The following is a 14,569-nucleotide window of genomic DNA, read 5'->3' on the forward strand; positions in this document are numbered from 1 at the left end:
TTTGTAGGCCTCCTTGCTCGCACATGCTTTTTCAGTTCTCCCACAAATTTTCTATAGGATTGAGGTCAGGGCTTTGTGATGGCCACTCCAATACCTTGACTTTGTTGTCCTTAAGCCATTTTGCCACAACTTTGGAAGTATGCTTGGGGTCATTGTCCATTTTGAAGAGCCATTTGCGCACCAAGTTTTAACTTGCTGACTGATGTCTTGAGATGTTGCTTCGATATATCCACATAATTTTCCTCCCTCATGATCCCATCTATTTTGTGAAGTGCACCAGTCCCTCCTGCCAGCAAAGCACCCCACAACATGATGCTGCCACCCCCGTGCTTCAGGTTGGGATGGTGTACATTGGCTTGCAAGCCTCCCCCTTCTTCCTCAAAAATAACAATGGTCATTATGGCCAAACTTCTATTTTTGTTTCATCAGACCAGAGGGATAGTTCTCCAAAAATACGATCTTTGCCCCCATGTGCATTGCAAACCGTAGTCTGGGCTTTTTTATGGAGAAGTGGCTTCTTCCTTGCTGAGCAGCCTTTCAGGTTATGTCGATAGGACTCTATAGGATTCTAGATACTTTTGTACCTGTTTCCTCAGCATCTTCACAAGGTCTTTTGCTGTTGATCTGGGATTGATTTGCACTTTTCGCACCAAAGATATGTTCACCTCTAGGAGACAGAACGTGTCTCCTTCCTGAGCGGTATGACGGCTGTGTGGTCCCATGGGTGTTATACTTTGCGTTGCTATTGTTTGTACAGATGAACCTGGTACCTTCAGGATTTGGAAATTGCTCCCAAGGATGAACTGGACATGTGGAGGTCTACAATTTTTTTTTTCTGAGGTCTTGGCTGATTTCTTTTCTTTTCCCATGATGTCAAGCAAAGAGGCACTGAGTTTGAAGGGAGGCCTTGAAATACATCCACAGGTACACCTCAATTGACTCAAATGATGTAAATTAGTCAATCAGAAGCTTCTAAAGCCATGACATCATTTTGTGGAATTTTCAAGCTGTTTAACTTCTCTAGGATAGGGGGCAGCATTTTCACAGTTTGGATGAAAAGCGTGCCCAAGGTAAACTGCCTCCTACTCAGTCCCGGATGCGAATATATGCATATTATTATTAGATAGAAAACACTCTGAAGTTTCTAAAAACTGTTTTGAATCAGTCTGTGACTATAACAGAACTTATTTGTCAGGCAAAACCCAGAGGACAAAACCATTCAGATTTTTTTTTTTGAGGTCACTATTCTTTCAATGGGTTTCATATGGGAATCCAGATTTCTAAGGGACCTTGCTGCAGTTCCTATCGCTTCCACTGGATGTAACAGTCTTTAGAAATTGGTTGGGTTTTTCCTTTTGAGAAATGAAGAAAGTAGCCATGTTCAGAATGAGGACTCCAGTGAAGTGTACTGGTTTGTTAGAGGCATGTGACAGGAAAGCATGCTACAATCGTTTTCCTCCTGGTATTGAACACAGATCATCCCGTCTTCAATTTTATTGAGTTATTTCGTTAAAAAAATACCTAAAGTTGTATTACAAAAGTACGTTTTTTGAAGATGTTTGACAAAGCTTACAGGTAACTTTTGAGATATTTTGTAGTCACGTTGTGCAAGTTGGAACCGGTGTTTTTTCTGGATCAAAAGCCCAAATAAATGGACATTTTGGATATATATCGACGGAATTAATCGAACAAAAGCCATTTGTGATGTTTATGGGACATATTGGAGTGCCAACAGAAGAAGCTCGTCAAAGGTATAAGCATGAATTATATCTTTATTTCTGCGTTTGTGTGCGCAGGAGGTTGAAATATGATGGTCTGTGATTGTTAGCTGGGTGCTATCCTCAGATAATAGCATTGTTTGCTTTCTACATAAAGCATTTTTTAAATCTGACACACATGGCGGATTCACAACAAGTGTAGCTTTAATTTGGTATTTGAATGTGGGATTTCATGAAAGTTAAATTTTTATAGTCATTTATTTGAATTTGCGCACTCTGCATTTTCACTGGCTGTTGGCCAGGTGGGACGCTACGTCCACATATCCAGAGAGGTTAAAGGCACAGCCAACTAGCCGTGATGTAACTTCTGCACCCACTGGAATTTAGATACAGTGAATTATAAGTGAAATAATCTTGTCCTGTAAACAATTGTTGGAAAAAGTACTTGTGTCATGCATAAAAGTAGATGGTCCTAACCAACTTCCAAAACTATAGTTTGTTACAAGAATTTGTGGAGTGTTTGAAAAATAGAGTTTAATGACTCCAAACCTAAGTGTATAGTAACTCGACTTCAACTGATAGACTTCCATAAAAGACAATAGTCATATTAGAACATAATAATAATATTGCTTTTAATAAGAGTTTGTATCACAACTAAAGTGGCCAATATAACTTTTTTAAAATGAAGCACATTAATCTTGCTTTACAAGGGGGTTTGAGCTAACTGGCAATATTAAAATCAGCATACAACAAAAAGTCCCTTTGTTTAAGGACCCTGTGTTTTCCAATGATAATTCTAAAAATCCAAATAATTACAGATATTCATTGTAAGCGTTTAATACATTGTTCCATGCTTGTTTCAATGAACCATAATAAAGCAATTAATGAGCATGCACCTGTGAACGGTCATTAGACACTAACAGCTTACCAGACGGTAGGCAATTAAGGTCACAGTTATGAAAAACTTAGGACACCTAAAGAGGCCTTTTACTGGACTCTGAAAAACACCAAAAGAAGATGCCATGTGGTCCCTGCATCATATGCGTGAACGTGCCTAGACATGCTGCAAGGAGGCATGAAGACTGCAGATGTGCCAAGGCAATAAATTGCTAATGTCCGGTACTGTGAGACGCTAAGACAGCGCTATAAGGGAGACAGGACGGACAGTGACGTCTCTCGCAGTGGCAGACCACGTGTAAAACACTGCACAGGATCGTAATCCGCGACATTCACACCTGCGGGACACTGTACAGATTTTTTTTATTTTTTTATTTCACTTTATTTAACAGGTAGGCTAGTTGGAGGAAAAGTTCTCATTTGACTGCGACTGGCCAAGATAAAGGCATAGCAGTGTGACAACAACACAGAGTTACAACATGGGAAGTAAACAAATAACAAGTCAATACATGGTTAGAAAAAAAAAAGAACTCTATAATATCAGGATACTAATACAAAACTGACCCAAGTTACACCAGAACGCACAAATCCATCCTCATCAGTGCTAGACTGTCCAAGCCAATAGGCGGAAGAGAGGCTGCGACTGAGGGAATGTGGCCTGTTTGTAAGGCAGGTCTCACCGACACTACCGCTAAAACAACACTTGCCTATGGGACACTCACTGTCGCGTGGACCAGACAGGACTGGCAAAAGTGCTCTTCACTGATGAGATCCGGTTGTCTCACAGGGGTGATGGTCGGATTCGCGGTTTATCGTGTCGAAGGATGTGAGCGTTTACATCTAAGAGAATGGTCCCGTAGGCTCTAGTGCGCAGGGGATGATTTGGGAGGTCGTGGAGGGTCATCATGGTATGGGCGGCGTGTGTGCCACAGAAATATCGGACTGAGCTGTGTTGTCTTGCAGACAACTCAAACGTGTGCGTTAGAGGAAAAGACATTCCTCCTCTCTCATGTGGTACCCTTCCTGCAGTCTCATCCTGACATGGACCCATCAGCATGACAATGCCACCACCCATACTGCTCGTTTCTGTGGACGTGATTTCCTGCAAAGACGGATGTCAGTGTTCTGCCATTGGCCAGCGAAGAACCCGCGATCTCAATCAATTGAAGCACATCTGGGACCTTGGATCAGAGGGTGAGGGTTTAGGGCCATTTCCCCCCCAGAAATGTCCGGGAATTGCAGGTCCGGTGGTAAGAGTGGGTAACATCTCACACAAGAACTGGCAAATGTGGTGCAGTCCATGAGGAGGAGATTGCACTGCATACTTAATGCAGCTGGTGGCCAACACCAGATATTGACTGTATACTTTTTGATTTTGACCCCCACTTTTTTCAGGGGACACATTATTCATTTTCTGTTTAGTCACATTGTCTGTTGGAACTTGTTCAGTTATGTCTTCAGTTGTTGAATCTTGCAATGTTCATACAAATATTTACACATGTTTAAGTTTGCTGAAAATAACGGCAGTTGACAGTGAAAGGACGTTTTTTCTTTGCTTGAGTTATAAGCAGCACGTGAGTTCAAAGTTTTAGGAAGATAATTTATAATAAAAGCATTACAATTCATAATTGCATTTGCTGTCACTTTTGATAATTGGTGTTTTCTGCTCAATGGAATATGTGCGATTATAGACCTACTTAAATTAGTGGCATTTCGTGCACTTATAATATGCAAAGAATAGGCCTAAAGTTTATCAACATTTTAAATCTAAACGTTCAGACCTGTTGCACGGCCGTCAAGCCACATTGCATAAACAGTTTTTTTCCTGCTTAGTGCTTGTACTTCATTTGGTACTCTCCCTTCCCTGACTCAGTTACACCAGCTCTGTCAGGAGAAATGGGCCAATATTCACCCAACTTATTATGGGAAGCTTGGGGAAGGCTACCCGAAACGTTTGACCCAAGTTAAACAATTTAAAGGCAATGCTACCAAATACTAATTATGTAAACTTCTGACCCACTGGAAATGTGATGAAAGAAATAAAAGCTGAAACAAGTCATTCTCTCTACTATTATTCTTACTTTTCACGTTCTTAAAATGAGGTGGTGATCCTAACTGACCTAAGACAGGGAATTCYTCCCTCGGATTAAATGTCAGGAATTGTGAAAAACKGAGTTTAAATGTATTTGGATAAGGTGTATGTAAACTTCCGGCATACAGAGGCCCATTATCAGCAAACATCACTTCTGTGTTCCAATGGCAGGTTGTTACCTAATGCAAATGTATCATTTGACAAGGCTAATTGATCATTAGAAAACCTTTTGCAAGTATGRTAGCACAGCTGAAAACTGTTGTGCTGATTTAAAGAAGCAACAAAACTGGCCTAGTTGAGTATCTGGAGCWTCAGAATTTGTGGGTTCGATTACAGGCTCAAAATGGCCAGAAACAACGGACTTTCTTCTGAAACTCGTCAGTCTTTTGTTGTTCTGAGAAATGAAGGCTATTCCATGCGAGAAATTGCAAAGAAACTGAAGATCTTGTATAACGATGTGTACTTCTCCCTTCACAGAACAGCACAAACTGGCTCTAACCAGAATAGAAAGAAGAGTGGGAGGCCCCGGTGCACAACTGAGCAATATAACAAGTACATTAGTGTCTAGTTTGAGAAACGGACGCCTCACAAGTCCTCAACTGGCAGCTTCATTAAATAGTACCCGCAAAACACCAGTCTCAATGTCAACAGTGAAGAGGCGACTCCGGGATGCTGGCCTTAAGTCTCCCACTTTATCACCACCAAAGCACCCCCAGACCATCACATTGCCTTCACCGTGCTTGACAGATGGCATCAAGCTATCCTCCAGCAGCTTACATTTTTTTCTGTGTCTCACGAATGTTCTTTTTTGTGATTCGAACACCTCAGATTTGTCTGTCCATAACACTTTTTTCCAATCTTCCTCTGTCGAGTGTCTATTTTCTTTTGCCCATATTAATGTTTAATTTTTATTGGCCGGTTTGAGATATGGCTTTTTCTTTGCAACTCTGCCTAGAAGGCCAGCATCCCGGAGTCGCCTCTTCACTGTTGATGTTGAGACTGGTGTTTTGCGGGTACTATTTATTTTCATTCACAATTGATAATATATCATTCACAAGTGAGAGGCTAATGTTGTCACCCATCAGACTATTCTTGATTTAGTCTTGTCTTTACATATASTAAATAATATGTGTGACATTTGTTTCGATTTAGAATGGACCATTTTCATGCAACTGTATCGAAACAGKGGCAGCGGGAAGAAATTACATCTATGCTCTTAAATAGCGAATAGAGGAGGCTTTTCCCCGTGGTTTATTTTCATGCCAGCTAGGTAGGCTATACTCTTGTTGTAAATATAACTAATGTGCTTAATATTAGGGAATTTAATAAATATAGTAGGCTTAGCCTATGGGATCCTCCTCTTTTTATTAGCAGCCATCACTCCGTTTTCTCCCGCATAGCCTAAAGACATGTTGCGCAGAATGAGCTCATGGGCTCTCATGAAGTATTTGATTAGATTTTTGATCACTTTTGCATTGATGTCAGTGTGATTAGATGGACAATGGAGTGCTGAGTACCAGGCAGTTAGCAAGTTTGGTAGGCTAGTAATGACCAACAGCAGCATCAGAGCGGTCATGTGGAACGATCATGTGGAATTTGACTGCCTTCATGACTCATGACCGCCGGTGTGGTCACTGCAACAGCCCAAGCTGAGACTGACTCAGGCATTTTCTCCCTAAAAMAACTCTCTAAATGCAGTCCCCAGAAACAGGAGCCTTGATCTCCTCCAGCTCAGGGATTTGTGCTGAGTTTTGTCTAGCGCAGAATCCCTCAATTTTTAAAGAATAATAATTTCTGTGAGAGACTATCTCACACTCTTTCTTTGAGAAACTACTCTCTCTGTTCCCCCACAATAACATCATCAAGTCTATGAGGCCTTCTACAGTATATTAAGTGTGAACTGTTCAGCCTCCTTCCGTCTGGATCATCTCTGTCTCTGAACAAACTGTCCTAATTGGATTACTATGGCAGAGCAATGACAAGCCACACCCATAAACGCCAGGGCTATCAGGCTCTCTCTCTAGTCCTGAGCAGCAGTGGCACTCCCCCTCCCTCTACAGTATTTAGGTTAAGCACAATTAGCAATCTGTTTAATCCAAACCCCAGAGAGCCAGTGACGGAAAGAAAGCGTCTCTTATCTACTAGCTGTCGGCTGTATTCTCATCGTTCTCATCATTCTACTTCTCCCAAACTTGATATAATGACCCCCACTGCCATAAGAAGAGGATGAACCAACCACCTGCGTTCTAGCCTACATTTCAGCATATGTTACTGAACACACACACCACCACAGTGGTTTGACAAGGTGGAAATTGGTTTTGGCGACGAGGTCACACATTGGATTACGACGGCTTAATTAACTAAGAAACTGAGATGCTTTTTAGTGTGTTGACAAGCCCTTGGCTACTGTCACGGCTGTGTGGAGAGACGGACCAAGGCGCAGCGTGCTCTGAGTTCCACATCTTTATTTGTGTGAAACTTACAAAACAAAAGGAAACAAACAACAAACCGTCCTTGTCTCAGTATGTAAAAATGTAATAAAATGTATGCACTCTACTGTAAGTCGCTCTGGATAAGAGCGTCTGCTAAATGACTAAAATGTAAATGTAACATCAGAGGTGCTACATGCACTAACTCAAAACAAGATCCCACAAAACACAGTGGGGAAATGGCTGCCTAAATATGATCCCCAATCAGAGACAACGATAAACAGCTGCCTCTGATTGATAACCATACCATGCCCCCCCTAGTCACACCCCGACCTAACCAAAATAGAGAATAAAAAGGGTCTCTATGGTCAGGGCGTGACAGCTACACTGGTTTTGTTTACTACCCCTCCACCCAGTGTAAAAGGAAAACAAGCGTTACTTCTTGCCCATAGTGTTCCTGACAGAGGATATAATTGCTACACACTCGCTGCGGTTTATTTTTCTCCACCCCATCTCCTCTGTGCTCTATACTGTATATACCTACTATATTCCTCTACAGCTCATTCATGCTGTGCAACAAATCAATCGCGTCTCGTACAAAACTGTGCACAGCATTTATTTGAAGACRTGCTGACCCCCCGCCTATCATTTCTAACCCTCGGTCTCTCCCGTTTGTCTTCTCAGTTTGAAGAGCCTATTCCCATTCTCCTCCCTCTCAGCCATCCATAGCACATGGATATAAGCTATCTGGCAGACAGCCAAAGGGCCTGCCGGTTTCAGGACCCCCTACAGTGCTCCTCCAGTCAGTACTGTAGCCTAACTGGTCTGTACAGTKCATTGTAAGTTAAACATCACTCCACTGCCAGACAGTTTCAGTGGGGTCTCTGACACACAGACGCTGCTGTGCCTTTCGGAAGGTTAGGCGTGTTGTCAATGTCTCTTATCTCTCCATTTGGGGAGGCTGATAAGGCTAATAAGCCACCTGCAATGTTAATATTTACATTTACATTTAAGTCATTTAGCTGACGCTCTTATCCAGAGCGACTTACAATTTGGAAAGTTCATACATATTCATCCTGGTCCCCCCGTGGGGAATGAACCCACAACCCTGGCGTTGCAAGCGCCATGCTCTACCAACTGAGCCACACGGGACCACGCTCCACACAGGAAGCTACAGCGGGAGGAATTTAACAATTAAGGGTTCCCTCGATGTCGTCACCATATTGTGAGAGATGCTATCTTATCTGGCCTGAAAGGGATCCTATTACACTGCTCCGTTGTTCTCCACTCTATTATACGCTCAAGTGTATGAGTGTTGCCTTGTATTAAACTGTATCAACTGATGACAGCAGGCAAATTAGCCCAGGGGAGTTTACACAGTTAGAGCCAGGATCCCTAGGGAAGTTGAAAGTCTCACTGTTTCACCACTCCCTGCGTGCTTAGTAGAGCCCTACCGATATGTGATTTTTGGATACAATTCCGATTTTAGAGTGGAAATATTCACCCATAACCGATATATGTATATGCTAATAATTGTATTATTATAGCTGGAATAAAATAAAATAAATTGTGTGGATTGTGCTTAAAACAGCCCTACATAGATACTCAGAAAGCTGAGTCCCCTGTTTAGCAGGAGAAAAAAACAATATATATAAAATAAAATAAAATGTGTATGTTATTTTGGCATTAATATGTGTCACATATCAGTTTCCAATTTATTTTTATTTTTATTTAAATCCTTGAGTTAATTAATCCACATACAAACATGGTCTCTTTTTTGTTTTCTTGAGTAAGGTAGCTCCAAAATGCAGGTGACACTATGTCACCGCARAATGTAAGGGTATAGCTCAGAAATTCAAGCCCCCTGTGTGCTGCCATAGAGTTACATTAGAAGTGCCCATCCAAGAATGCTCAAGGTCATTGGCCACAGATAAAATTATGTTAAATCACGGTATATCTACCTTAGCTTTGATTGGACTGATGTCAACATCATACTTTCAAAATCTTAGCTAGCAAGCTAGACAAGCAGTCATCATCATGCATCAAGTCGGCAATATACTTGCAAATCCTTTTCAATCCTTGTCATATGAAGAGAAAGTATAGATAAAAACGTATCGGTGCTCATCGGCCATTGGACATAAACATTACACAACAAGTGGGAAATCGCAAATTCAACCATGAGTGCTAAGGTGCCACTGCAGCCCCGGGTTCGATCCCAGGCTGTTTCACAGCCGGCTGTGACCGGGAGACCCATGGCACAGCGCACAATTGTTCCAGCATCGTCCGGGTTAGGGGACAGTTTGGCCAGCTGGGATGTCCTTATTTCATCGTGCTCTAGCGACTCCTTGTGGCGTGCCGGTCGGTCAACCAGTGTTTCCTCCGACACATTGGTGAGGCTGGCTTCCAGGTTAAGCAAGCAGTGTTTCAAGAAGCAGTGCAACTTGGCTCTCGACCTTCGCCAAGTCCGTAGGGGATTTGCAGCGATGAGACAAGATCGTAACTACCAATTGGATATGTTGTGTAGTAAGCTGTTTATTAGCCCATGTGCCTCACCCTAATAATTTGGTCTATTTCCCCCTCATAACTTAGCCTACTCCTCTGACTTGGTGGTGGACATGTAGCCTGTTTTAGAGAAATATCATTATTGAATATTGTAAGAGCTTTCATTGTCTGCTTATATGCYCCCTGTATTTATCCTACGATTCTGAGTTGGTGTACAGGAAGAATACTGTAAGAATGGCCCATGTTCTGATTTCTGTAGCCGTACATTTCAAAAGTGATGAACAAATAGTTATTGACTACGTCCATCCTAGCTCGCTCATTAATGTTTTAATCTAAATTACGGATTGCCTCTTATCCRCTCGCTGTCCCCTTATGCCATAGTTTGTACATTTCAGTTGTCAATAGAAACCACATTTGTTTAAGCAAGTCAGCCATATCAGCTATGTTTTTTTTAAAGGCAGTAAATGAGGCTGAATGAACTGTTTCACTGCCAGACAAGGCTCCACTGATAGCCAGGTGTAGTAGTGGTAAAGTGTCGGGACAGCTGTTGGGACAGCTTTATGTAGGCCCTAACAGTTTGTCGGCGCCGCTTGTCACCATTATAGTGCAATTAATGTATTGTTTAGTGCTGTGTAGTGGCTTTTCTGAGTTTGCCCCACCAAGATTTACATGCTAAAATCGCCACTGCAACCCATACATCAAAACGTAGCTACGAAGCGCTGTTTTGTAACCTACTATGTTGTTTTGTTTGTGTGCATCTGAAAACATTTGAATGAAAGAGCTTGAGGAATAATACCCTTCGCAAAGAGCAAATATAACACACCAGATTTCAAAGGCTTCACTAAAGGGCTGTAAAGTTAACGTTACCACAGAGTTGAACATTCTTAGCAGGGCACTTGCTTTACATTTTGGCATAGCATCCATTGTTTTTCACGACACCCAACACTATACCATGACACTCTTTGCAACAGTATATGGCCAGTGCGCGTAATTGAGCTGGGCAAACTTCTATCTACTCTGCACTCACCATAGAACCATAAGCAGTTAGTTCAAAGTAGTTCACTCTCCTCTCCGACTGATGTAGGTGATAGTGTCCAGTCTTGCTGTAGCGCGCCAAGGCAAGATAGGCTTATAGCTATGTAAAGAGCGCCCTCTTTTCGCACTATAAAACACTGATACAAATACATCCATAAAAGGCTAATATCGGATTATTAATATTGTTCAACCAATAAATTGGTCAGGCTCTAGTGCTTAGAGTGCACATGGACAGGTCTGTGGGGCTGCGAAGCTTAGCTCTCTCCTCACTGCAGCAGGCATGCAAGCACCTTACAGGAGAGCGAGAAACCACGTCCAAACCACACAGCCCATTCCCCTGAGGGGCCAGGCTGCTCAATAATTTGGCCTGCCTCCAAACTATTTTCAAACACTATTCAAAAGAAAGGACTTACGTTCCAATTACATCAGCTTTTTCTTCTATATTTAACTATGCCTGGTTGAGTACCACCAGTACAGTGCATTCGGAAAGTATTCAGACCCCTTGACTTGATCCACATTTTGTTATGGATGAAACATTTTAAAAATCATCAATCTACACACAATACCCCATAATGACAAAGCRAAACCAGGTTTTTAGACATTTTTGCAAATGGCAGGATTGCGTCGAGGCACAGATCTGCGGAAGGGTACCAAAGAAATGTCGGCAGCGTTGAAGGTCCCCGAGAACACAGTGGCCTCCATCATTCTTAAATGGAAGAAGTTTTGAACCACCAAGACTCCTCCTAGAGCTGGCCGCCCGGCCAAACTGAGCAATCGGGGGAAAAGGGCCTTGGTCAGGGAGGTGACCAAGAACCTGATGGTCACTCTGACAGAGTTCCACTGTGGAGATGGGAGAACCTTCTATAAGTTTAACCATTTCTGCAGCACTCCACCAATCAAGCCACTCCTCAGTAAAAGGCACATGACAGCCTGCTTGGAGTTTGCCAAAAGGCACCTAAAGGACTCTCAGACCATGAGAAACAAGATTCTCTGGCCTGATGAAACCAAGATTGAACACTTTGGCCTGAATTCCAAGCGCCACATCTGGAGGAAACCTGGCACCATCCCTATGGTGAAGCATGGTGGTGGCAGCATCATAATGTGGGGGATGTTTTTCAGTGGCAGGAACTGGGATACTAGTCAGGATCGAGGGAAAGATGAACGGAGCAGGGTACAGAGAGATCTTTTGAAACCTGTTCCAGAGCGTTCAGGACCTCAGACTGGGGCKAAGGTTCACCTTCCAACAGGACAACGACCCTAACCACACAGCCAAGACAACGCAGGAGTGGCCAGCCAGATTCCACGCTTGAACCCAATCAAACATCTTTGGAGAAACCTGAAAATAGCTGTGCAGCGACGCTCCCCATTCAACCTGATAGAGCTTGAGAGAATCTGCAGAGAAGAATGGGAGAAACTCCCCAAATACAAGTGTGCCAAGCTTGTAGCGTCATACCCAAGAAGACTCGAGACTGTAAGCGCTGCCGAAGGTGCTTCAACAAAGTACTGAGTAAAGGGTCTGAATACTTTTGTAAATGGGATATTTCAGCAAACATTTATAAACCCGATTTTGCTTTGCCATTATGGGGTATTGTGTGTAGATTGATGAGGGGGAAAAACAACTTAAACCATTTTAGAATAAGGCTGTAACATAACAAAATGTGGATTTAGTCAAGGGGTCTGAATATTTTCCGAATGCATTGTATCAAAACATCAGCTCAAATCCCCAGTTGTCCTTTGGATGTGATGAGATTTTTATTTTGAAAGGTTATACCATCTCTTTGAGGATCTTGAAAAGAAAAGTTTGGGCCATGGAGATCTGAGGGCTGGCTGCGTTGTTTTGCACTGTGCTCGTTTATGGGCCCTGYCTGAAGAAGAAATCCATCAGCCTTTGTTCTGTGTCAGCCTGTTGCAAAGATCACACTGGATAATCATCAAAGCTAAAAACAGCTAAAAACACTACTCACCGCTCTATTGTCTCTGGTCTGACCCATCATTGCATGCTAATGTCGGCTAAGGGGCAAGCACACAACGAAACCATGTARCCAGCCTTGTTTTTCTGCATGCCGCAAAGGGATTTAGTCACTCMCTGAAGCTGGTGTGGTGACTGGTCTTTGTTTGCAAACAACTTTAAAAACACTAGCATTTTTTTGTAATGAACCCACCTTGTTGCTATGGATACCTCTGATTATGGGGATGCCCAGAGGGAACTTTTAGAATGAATGTCCTTAGGCTATTCATCACATGTAATTCACTTGACTTGTGCCTTCAGTTGTGTTGTTCTAGTATGCAACGTGTTTGCCTCTGGTGGATAGTTTAGGTATTTCTACATTGTGTGTTTGAATGGACCTCTGCTACTGACTGAGCATGTGAAAAGTCATACTTGTGTTACTATTGTAATGAAGAATATGAATTAACTACCTCGCTATATTGTTTAAAATTGGCTTGTGTGTGTTTCAACTATGCAAATTATATATGCCATTTTTGTCTACGCAAATGATCCTCCTTTCATTTTCCCAGTCAAAAGAGCTGACTGTAACATGTACTGCTCTGTCAGCCCCACCAGAGCCATGAGAAGGGAAATATTATGTTCAGTCTGACGAGGTGAGAATTTTCTATTCAGATGGGACCATGCCATTTCCACATCATTAAGGTGGTGGTGTTTGTTTCTTAATTTCCTGACCAGTATTTCAGTATTAATTTACAATCTCCCTACATACTACGTAACCTACATTCCAAACAGTGATGATGCACGAGGAAGGGTTCTCTCTTGAGGGGTTGAGAGGAGTACTATTGAGTCCAGGAACCACATACTACATCAGACTTCTATTGTGGTCGTCCACTCTAATGCGTTGAATTTATGAACATGGTAATCAATCTCAACCGACATTTCCCTCAATTGAGTTTATTTCATTGGAAATACATGGACTATAAAACTATTTCAAGGGCATGTACTGTACAGTATGATCCTAGTGTTGACTTTAAATTATGGTACATCTGTGCTTGTGTTGAGCCTGACTAGCCAATATTGTGCTCTACTATGCTGTGCATGTGTGCTCCCCTCTCCCCACTGACAGCAGGTAATGAATGTGTGCACTCTCAGAGCAGGGAGCTGTGCTGTGTTCATTAGATGTTTCATCTGTTTGAGGGTGGGTGAGGCAGGGGAAGTGAGTGCCCTGTAAATTAAGTGTAAGAGCTGACAGTTGTCCACCCACTGCCATGTCTCTCTGGGGGTGTTTCTCTAAATGCATACTACTGTGCTCCGAGCACGGGAGGGTTGGAGTAGGAGTCCAAATCAAAATATGCGAAACGGAGGAAGGAGGGCCTTTCTCGAATGCGTACTCCGTTTGTACATATTTTGAMGCATGCATCGATGCAAGCTTCAACAGCAAATATGCAAAGAAATATGATGCAACCACAAAAAATACGACGCAACATTTCTTGAAATCAATGGCGGCCATTATTTGAGCGAAAGCGAAAGAAAATACACTCCGACTTCGGAATGAAATGTTGCCTATTCATATGTAATATGTTGCCTGACTACAAAATTTGATCTTGATACGTTAATAAATACATGCTGTGTTAATTTTGGCATGTTTACCTGATCACAAGCCCATAATAAGTCAATAGGGCTAACTGGATAGCCACGAATAATTGCTATCTACCTTGCATAATATTCGTTTTAGGTCATTTTTGACTGTTTAAACTATCTGGTTAGCTACATTATTATCATTCACATATAGCTAGCTGATAGCTATGAAGTAAAATGTTTGCTTTGTATATCTTGTTTGGCATATTGTTGCCATTGTCCTGGCGGAAAGACAGTTCAGTGAATGGGTAGCTAAGTCCATAGTAAGTCAATAAGGCTAGCTTGCTAGCTAGCCAAGAAAAATGTGTAG

General features: G+C 42.2%; 1 protein-coding gene across 1 annotated transcript in view; it reads left to right on the plus strand.

Annotated features, from left to right (window-relative positions):
* Window positions 1–14,569, plus strand: part of LOC111954251 (mannosyl-oligosaccharide 1,2-alpha-mannosidase IA) — a 181,791-nt gene that overhangs the window by 90,151 nt on the left and 77,071 nt on the right. The window lies entirely within an intron of this gene.

The sequence above is a fragment of the Salvelinus sp. IW2-2015 genome, linkage group LG28 (genome assembly GCF_002910315.2).
Source record: "Salvelinus sp. IW2-2015 linkage group LG28, ASM291031v2, whole genome shotgun sequence".
NCBI classification, from domain to species: Eukaryota; Metazoa; Chordata; class Actinopteri; order Salmoniformes; family Salmonidae; genus Salvelinus; species Salvelinus sp. IW2-2015.